General features: G+C 36.4%; 1 pseudogene; it reads right to left on the bottom strand.

Annotated features, from left to right (window-relative positions):
• Positions 1-252: 252 nt before the first annotated feature.
• LOC148117466 (odorant-binding protein-like) lies at positions 253-7428 on the bottom strand (annotated as a pseudogene).
• Between the last annotated feature and the right edge of the window lie 530 nt (positions 7429-7958).

Raw genomic sequence — 7958 nt, 5'->3', positions numbered from 1 at the left:
AATTATATGTAAGTTTTGTTCAGTTCATTTGTGTCAGACAGGCTCAATTTAAAAAGATTTTTGTAAGAGGCTTACAAGGGCAGCAGCAGACCTGGCTTTGAACTAGAAGTGCCCTTTTTAGAGTTTATGCCAACCTATGTGACCTAAGTCCACTTTTGCGTGTCCACCAAGATGGCTCTTAGGTCCAAAAGGGGGTGCGGAGATTGAATGCCCAGCATCCCAGGACAAACAGATCTCTGCCTCAGTCAAGCGTTATCCTACAGGATTGACCACCACCTGGGACTCAAATTCCTGGCATGAGCTCACAACTTCAACAGGAATCCGAAAACGACAAAAATAAGGACGAATGGGTCCCCCCAAAACCATATAGCATAGACAAGAAAAGGGACACACCAAGACACAGCCTCTATAGCCCAGAAGCTGGTTTTAAGTGTGGTGTAGAGAGCTCGAGATTGTAGACTAGGGGCCTTTCAATATATGGCCTTCCACTTGGAAAGGGCCTGCCCTAGCTTGGTGGAACCTCCATAATGTTAGGAATATTTCCTAACGTGAGCTCCTAGCCGCTGCAAAATTCCCAATCAAGCCAAATCAAAGCAAGCCAAGTCAAGAAATATTCATGTTTAATGAGACTTCTGCACTCTCAGGTGGCCCTGATGGGGAAACCGGGAAGGTGTGGAAATGCAACCCCCAGGAGGAAGAAAGGGAGACCACATGTACCTCTTTCAGGGGATCACTTAAATACCCTGGGGAGTGGTCTTGACCCCACACCCAGGGAGGGGTCAGGACCTGGCCTGCTGGGATTTGGAGTCCAGACCAAGCCTGGGATAGATGCCAGGGGCTGAGGCCTAAGCTCCCAAGTTGACACTTTCTTTTTTCCATTTGATATTTTTGTTGCTTCTTTGGTGTTTTGACTTTACTTAAGGTCAATATTGTTGTAGTAATGAGTACTTGAATCTGGGTTGTGTACTTGATTCTATTGGCCTATACATCTATTTTTGTACCTGTACCAGATTGCAAGTTTTATCATTCTGTCTACATTTTAAGATTATGATAGAATTACACCACCATATGCCCTTAGTACTCTCTTCCATATTTATAGATTCTTTTGCAGGAATTGTTCTTATTAACATATTTGTGTATGTTTTTTCCTATGTTTTCCAAATTGATAAAGATAGCCTACTCTGTCTGAATAATGATAATTATATGTTTACAAGCTGACCATTTGGTATTGAATAACCAATTATTCTACTCCTCCATGGAAAGATAATATCTCCCAGTCTTCATGTTCATTAGTTGCATGTGTGTGATATCTGTAGGGCTGAGACCTCGTGATATTTCCCCAATATCTACTTTGGCATCCCTATTGTTGTCTTCCTTGTTCTGCTGCTGTTGAGGCCGTCAAATAGATGACACTTTGTGGGGGTAGCTTCTGATACTGCTAGGATATAGAATCTCAGACCAAACATCATGGTCTTCTAGATCCTTCTATCTTTATGCCATCTCTTACACAAGGTTCCCTGAACCTTAGGTATGGGGATGTTTTTGCATATATTTATTGAGACTAAGCTCCACATCTCTGTCTTCTGATTGATTGTGGTTTTTCTGTAATGGTCCAATGTGTTGAAAATAGAAGATTTTTTTCATGAGAGGTGAAGTATACAATTTTCTGTGGGTATAAGCACATAATTTTTTTGTTTGTTTGTGTGTGTGTGTGTGTGTGTGTGTGCGTGTGTGTATGTGTGCGTGCGTGTATGTGTTTTGTTGCTTTTGCTCTTTGGCTGCTGCTATTGTTAGGGGCTATGCTGGTTTAGGAAAGTAGCAGTTATTTCATCATACATCACATCACATCACTGGTCCTGAGTTGTATCATTACTAATTAAAATTCAAACCCACATGAGCACTGGGATGGTTCAGTTAGAAAAAGTGCTTCCCTCTAAAGTATGACTGGAGTTGAATTCTTTTTATATTTTATTTTTAAAATAATCTTATTTGATATTCTAATCACAGTTCACTCTCCCTTCAATCCTTCCATTTGCTCCATCAGCTCTTCAGGTAGAGTGAGGCCATCCATGGGGAGTCAACAAAGTCTGTCACTTCACTTGAGGTAGTATCAAGGCTGAAAAGATCAACATGCTTTTACCATGTCTGTGACAAATAATATGCCACAATCGTAACTATAGTAAAAATTTTCAAATGACAAAGAACATTCTCTTGATGAAATATTCCTCATTATAAAAATGTTACCATAGAACCTTTGTCCAACAACAGATGGGAACAGAGGCCATGACCCACATTGGAACACTGGACTGAGCTCCTAAGATACAATTGGAGAGTGGAGGGAGTGAGACTATGAGCAAGGACTTTAAGATCATGAGGGGGTCATCCAACGAGACAGTTTACTTGAGCTAATGGTAGCTCACCAACTCCAACTGGACTGGGGGTGAACAAGCATGGGGACAACCAAGCCCCTTGGAAGGGGGTTGACAGCTGGGGAATATTGAGGGGCAGTCTGAGGGGCAGACACTGGGATGTGTCTCTACTTTCATATACAGGCTTCATGGGATCCTATTCTCTTTGGATGTAAACCTTGCTCAACCTAGACGTAGTAGGGAGGGCCTTGGACTTTTCACAGGGTGGGGTGCATGGCACTCCCTTAGGGTTGGAGAGATGGGAGGAGGGTTTGTGGAAGGAGAGGGAGGCGACTATGAGGAGAGGAGGGAGTAGGAATTTGGATTGGTATTTTTTTAAGTAATAAAAAAGGAAAAAACAACAAAAATATTAGCAATTTTGAATAAAATCTTTCATATTGTTTTATAAATAAAAAATATTCTATGCGTCATTTATATCACTGTAAGATTTTCTGCGTTAAAAGACACATAATATCCAGTTTTGATTTTGCATAGTTTGGAGTTTATCTTTTCCTTGTTTACATACTTATCTCTAAACTTTAATGTAATAAGCACAAATCCATTCAAATATCAAGATGTTTAGGCATAGCTTCTGTTTCTACTTACCTATAAAAGGTAGTTATTTAGGAAAAGAATCTGTAAAGAAACATAAGTGGGGTAAAGAGTGACATAAATGTTCTCATTAGATAATGAGGGCAGTTTTCCCAAGAATTATTGCTGGAAAAACAACAGAAAGCTAGCATACGACTAAGATATAATCCGAATCAGGTATCTTACTGAATTGGTAAGTAGGTAGATAAATGATAGATGGATAGACAGATAAACTCAGTAAGTCTATATACATATTTATAAATGATTTGGTGAAGAAAATACTCAAATATGTTACCTGTAGCCAGAATATCTTGAATGTTTTCTGGTGGAAAGTTCTTTTCCTTAGCAAATTCCTCAAGTTTTTCATATTGTTCAGGAATCAAAGTTAGACCTTTTCCTACATTGAATGAATGCCAATGTCAGAGACATGTCCAGTAGAATTCTGCAGAATTAACATTGCTTCCTTAGTGTCCTTCCATCATATGCAATGGAAAAATGCCAACTGCTCCAATTTCCTCTACCCTGGGTGGATCAATACAGACAATGATAAATTTTCCCCAAGTTCCATGGACACATTTCATGACATTTATATGGTGATATGACATCACTTTTCAGTGTTTCATGATGCACCAAAAAAAATATAAACTACTTTTCTAGAGAATTCACTCATCTCAATCCTAACCACTTTCAAAAACATAACACAAGAGAATCACGAAAGCCTATCAATGGAACCTTCACATTTCTCCCAAGTCTACACTCTAGACTTCATGGTTTAATTTTGTGCTTGATCAAATGACACTCAAAAATGGTCTGAACTTTGGAAAAATAATATTTATTCTATTCTTTCTAGAGAGGAAACATGAACATAAAGTCTTCCAATACCATCCCGGTCAGCCCTAGTCTTCAGTGATCATGCTATTCAAATTACAATATAATGTAAATTAGATCTACAAAACAATCAGATTGTTATTTAGTGGACAGGGGTATAGAAATACCATGATACTATATTTGGAGGATGAATCTGACTTAATCCTCATTTGCAGGGTGATACTTTTGTTACCATTTCAGAGAAACCACTACCATTCTTATCAACAACAAAAATCAAATTTGTTTTCTGGCCAACTCTATTGACATCCACATTGGTAAAGATTATGTTCTCTGATGTTCCATGCACAGGTTTAAATATGTTGTCTCTGTCATGTATAATAATGGAAATAATTAAAAACTCAGTGTCACTCATTTTTCTACTTTGTTTGATATCACCTGTTGACTAAACATTAATCTTGATCCCGATTGTAGCAATCATCCCTGATTCGCTATCATATGACGTATGTGTGCAAAGATATTTCTATAGCCATTGATTTTACATATCCAAACATAATACAGTGATCATATTTTACACTATTTAAACCTGATAGTGAGTCCTATGTACAGACACTTTCCTTTTTCTCTGAATTCCTTGTGTCAAGACCTGTGGGGGTAACTCTTCTAGGTATGCTTTCTGTTTTAACAAGATCCAAAAGGTCACTTGTCAATTTTTTGAAAGTATAAAACTTTGGTGTCAAGACTGGTGTTGGGGGGGTGCAGGCCTTTAAACCCAGCACTCAGGAGGCAGAAGCATGCAGATATTGGTGAGTTCAAGGCCAGCCTGGTCTAAAAGAATTACTTCCAGGACAGGCTCCAAAGCTACAGAGAAATCTGGTCTCACAAAATAAATAAACAAAGAAACAAACAAATAAATAAATAAATAGTGTCACACCATGGTAATATTTGATGGACAAGTGGATATATATGCAAAAGAGACCATACTAATTAGAAATATGCACAAAAATTTTCATTTTGTAAGATTATTGATGGGAAAAATGTAAGAATGAGCATTTTAAATTTTCAAAAATCATATTAAGGATGTATGTTTGACTCTCTGTGTGTGAGTGTTTCTATGTGTGGATACCTCTGTGTGAGTGTATGGGTGTGTTTGTGCATGTTTGTGTATATGTGTGTGTTTGTTTGTGTGTGATATTTCTACTGACTGACACTGATTAAATGATAAAAGATTTTTATGGAAAATGATCATTTTCTATTACAGGACTGCTTTTTAATATCTATGCAAGGTTAGGAAAGCATTTCACTCACCAGAAGAATGTATCCCCTCTTCATTTAAGATCAACCAAATTTATACTGTTTATAATTTAGTTGAATAATGTTGCTATTGTTTTAGTATTTTTACAAAATTAAAATAGTCAATCTGAAATTCATAAACAGAATTTCCCCTAATTGCTTTTGAAAATTAAATTCTATGATCCAATGGTCCAAATGTTGTGATCTCTAAAAATATGAGAAAAGGGAACTTTAAAATAGCACCATTAATTTAAATTTTCCATAAATCTGGAATGTTAGATAAGGACTCTAATATAAGTACTTGTTTGCTTGAGGCATTAAGTTTGCAAAGATGTTTGAGGCCATTGAGACCAATTAGTGAGTGACAGGCCTATCCAATAACAAACCGAAATACTGTATGAAAGAAAAAAACACTGAATATTATCTAGAAATAAATTTCCATGTAGAGAACTATTTGGAGATATTTTCTTAGCATTAATGGTATCTTCAGGTAATGTTGGTTTTCTTCATGTAAACTAAGATGACCTAGAAAGTACTATGACTTTGTAGCATATCTCAGTTCATTGAAAGGATTAATAAATTTTCACGTAACCAAAAATTGTTCCATGTTTATGTACCTATGGGTGGCTGAGGTGTCAGCATGAATGTGCTCACCCACATATAATGATTTTGTTCTTTAAGGAAGCTTCCAGATCCCATACTTAACTGGGCTCTGTAGTTGCCATCTTCTTGTCTATACCCAACATCTTTGATCTTTGAGCATTGGCTATTTGTACTAAAAATCAAACAGACAAATATTGCTTACTGTTCATATCTTTTGAATTCATATTAACGATCTTCAAGTGTTATAATTAGCTTGATAATTTAGTGTCTCTGAACAGTGTTCAAAGCTAGACGGGATGTATCTCTGCTTATCTTACTTTTCATAATTCTTGTTCAGAAAATATCATCCTGTTTGTAATCATACATATGAATTACTTTATTTGTGGCAATTTTCCCAAGTGCTATGAAGATTCTATTTTCTTCCTTGTCCAAATTTCACTTAGTTTTGAATATTCACTTAGTATGAATTTCAATATTTTAATTCTCTTGTTCTAGTCCAACAATAATATGTACACAGGATTTTATGAATGTGTTTTAGGTGCTTTTATGTCTAACCTAAAGCTACAATGGTGGCAGAAATGGTTGTAAGTATTTTAAGCTTAGTGCTATACATACACTCTTTCGTTGAGCATAGTCACTCAAATGTCAGAGACAGTCTTTGAAACTAGAACATCAGAGACATGAATTTGAAAATAAGATTTTACTGACCTGTTTGTGGAAGACTTTTTATGGCATCAATGCTTAAATAAAATAACATGTACGGTTTTTCCCAATTGCTCACACATACATCTCAACTTACTAGAAATGAATTTTTTACAGTTGTTTGCACCTAATAATAAGACATGAAATTCAATCACAAGCCTCCAGCAACAGGGATTTCTCAGGAAACCCTCATGGAATTGACGACAGTGTCTAATTTCTGTATGGTGTCCAGACTTAGCCCATCATGGAATAACATAAATACATTTCTGAAGATGAGGTTTTCCATTTCTTACCAGAAAAAGAACATTCACCTGTAAGTTAAACAACATAAAATCTGTGAAATGTAAACAGTCTGCTCAGTTTACATGTTTGACAATTTGCTTACTTGACATAAAATGTGACTCCCATTTTACTACATGCCTCACTACAAGTAAGTTCATGAACAAAGATTCTCAGAGGTTCTCCTTTCTCTATCTTGTCAACATTGTCAGCAGCGATGGCAATGGTAACCTACTTTCCTTCAAGCTGAAAAAAATAACAAAGTCCATTGGTATGTAACTTGGTACTCACATCTCTTATCCCAATCTTTGGAAATACATAAACTAACTAGAAATATAAAATAAATAATATTTTATTAGTTAAAAATTATGCTTCAAGGTATGTCGAGTAACAGGGTAATACAATGACTCGATATACATAGCATTTGGTACCTGAGACCTTTTGGAACTACCCATGTTTAGGTCTCTTAAGCTCTGAAATTCAGTCCATAGTTTCCTTATTTCAATTGTTTCATCTTTGAGAAATCTGGTTGGAAAAGTGAATATGAGTGAAAGTCAGAAATGTTTTTACATGAATATCGACTTGTATGAACAAACTGAATGACACAACAGATCCACAGAATTAAGCTATTGAAGAACATCAAACCTATGTGCAGACCAAATGAATTTGCCCCAGCATGAGCATGTGCCAGACCAAATGCCAAGGTCAGCAGCAGAAATTTTACCATGGTGGTGCCTGTCTTTGCTCTTCTGCAGTAGCTTAAAGTAGGATATTGGTTGTGAAGGAACTGAACTGACAAACAAACTAGCTGATAAACAACTAGTTAGAGGAAGTTTCATGGAATCAACCAATGATTCTGCACCACAACAACCTGCATCTGTCCATTATTTCCTCTTACCCTGCTGAATAGTATATAATCTCATATCCCTAAACTAATTCGGTTAGACTAAGTGTCAGATTCTGTTGAGATGATTAATTGAGCATTCCTGTCAGAAAGTAATAACTTCACGTGAGAGTATTTAAGCAATCGTTTTACCTTCAGAACTGTACTTGTGGGTAAAGGTCAAAATGCATCTGAATATATCATATATGATTCATTTAAAACCATGGCATGAGTTTTGGAGCTGGGGATAACAGAAGAGACCTGACATGCCACATTTGTCTTTTTATATCTCACTGAGTAGGAACTTTTATGGTGCCTGACATTTGCCTGCAAATATCATGAATTCAATTTTCTTTACAATGGAATAGTTATAA

The sequence above is a fragment of the Myodes glareolus genome, chromosome X (genome assembly GCF_982192425.1).
Source record: "Myodes glareolus chromosome X, mMyoGla1.1, whole genome shotgun sequence".
NCBI lineage: Eukaryota > Metazoa > Chordata > Mammalia > Rodentia > Cricetidae > Myodes > Myodes glareolus.
The sequence above is the reverse complement of the archived record's forward strand: the minus strand, read 5'-3'. Positions and strand labels throughout refer to the sequence as shown.